Source organism: Lucilia cuprina, chromosome 2 (assembly GCF_022045245.1).
Source record: "Lucilia cuprina isolate Lc7/37 chromosome 2, ASM2204524v1, whole genome shotgun sequence".
NCBI lineage: Eukaryota > Metazoa > Arthropoda > Insecta > Diptera > Calliphoridae > Lucilia > Lucilia cuprina.
In genome coordinates, this window is record NC_060950.1 from 61,789,444 (window position 1) to 61,791,388 (window position 1,945).

Consider the following 1,945-nt stretch of genomic DNA (forward strand, 5'->3'; position numbering starts at 1 on the left):
AGTTCAGTTCTAGTTCAGTTCTAGTTCAGTTCTAGTTCAGTTCTAGTTCAGTTCTAGTTCAGTTCTAGTTCAGTTCTAGTTCAGTTCTAGTTTAGTTCAAGTTTAGTTTATTTCGTATCTATTTGATAAAATAAAATACAGAACTAGACACCACATACTGAGTGCTTTCAATTTTCCAAAACCAATAAATTGTTTAATACTAATTTCATTTTGTAATTTTTCTCATTTTAATAGTAAATATTGTATTGTCTAATGCAATTCTATTATTTGTTGTTGTAGAATATCTCTAAAACAAACAGAAAAATCAAAATATTATACTCTATAATCAATTTGTTTGGTAACCAATACAATAATCAGCCACCACCAACATTACCACATTGCCAATTATAACTGCTTAAAACAAACCTGTAAATAAACGTAATTGTAAATGAGTGGAAACGGAAACTAACACATTTACACACAATTAAATACATATACAAATAGATGTAGTATTATAAACATCACAGGCACATGTATGCATTTGTGTAGATTGTTTTGTGGTCATTGTGGTCATATCCATTCAATTGTTTGTTTACTCTAACCCTCTGGAGGAGAGCGTACTTACCTTGTGTGTATTATAATTGTGTAAATTTAAACATTGTCATTGTCCTCTTTTGGCCAATATGAGTTCATTATTATTGGGAAAATTTTTATTGTTTTTTAGTATATTGGTTGTTTGGTTGGTCATGTGTTGGTATTTTTGCCATTGTTATTCCAAAGGCCACATAAGCTCATTTTAATGATAATTAATGCATAAATATAAATGCACAATTATACGCACACAACGGTATTTGTTATATCTACATATAAATTATACAATAAACAGGGGAAATGTTAAATATCTTTATTATTTGCACAAGCATAAAAGTATTTATAAATGAAAGGTACAAATATTTGAAGGCAACCTTTTGCTCCGTAAGCCAGAAGTTCAACATTTTTGTGTGTGTGTGTGTTTATTTATCGACATGTTTTACTGATAAAATATGTAGTTTTTCCCTATGAATTCGAATTAAAATTATAATAAAAGTGTATGTTATGTCCAATAGATAGAGTTGTTGTGTATTAAATTTTAATAAATAATTTTAAATATAGTGTGTTGTTTGTTAGGTTTCAGTTAGATATTAAAATTTGTAAATAAAGGGTCTTTTAGTCATAAATTTGTATTAGAAATCAAGGATATAGGTTCCTATAAACCTTGCTGTCTTATCTGATCCAGTAATTTCGAGAACCTTATTTAGATTGACCATAAAGCCATTTCCAGAAAGTGGTGAGAATTACAACTTGATGTGAGGAATAAAACTAAGTGATAGGTTCCACAACTGTATAATTTACAAAAAACTGTCCAAAATTTCTTTAGCAATCAGCCCACTGCTTTGCTCATCCCGAGTACAAGAGGTTCTAACAACAGTATGCCGGAAGTATAAACAGGTGATGATAAAATGTATCTTCGGCCCTGAAATGGACTTTCTTAGTCAGTCGAGGTTGAGGTTACTTCGGGATCAACGTAAAGGCTGAGCTTTGTTATAAGATTGATTGATAAACAATGAAACACAAATTATTGGGTAATTTTTCCGAACAAGGAAATTAGTTAGTTTGAGGAGTTCCATTAGATACTTGTATGTCACGGATAAGAGGAATTTTGAGTTGTATAAAGGGATTCTGAGTTTTATAGGTCTGTGTTTTCCAACCACCAATAATGTCCCTAGTTGCAGCTGCCGAAGCAACAGAAAGGATCTGAGGATTGCACTGGGTGAGTGAATATAAATAACAAACAAACCAACCAAACAACCAAACAACCAACTAACTAACTAACTAACTAAGTAACTAACTAACTAACTAACTAACTAACTAACTAACTAACTAACTAAATAACTAACTAACTAACTAACTAACTAACTAACTAACT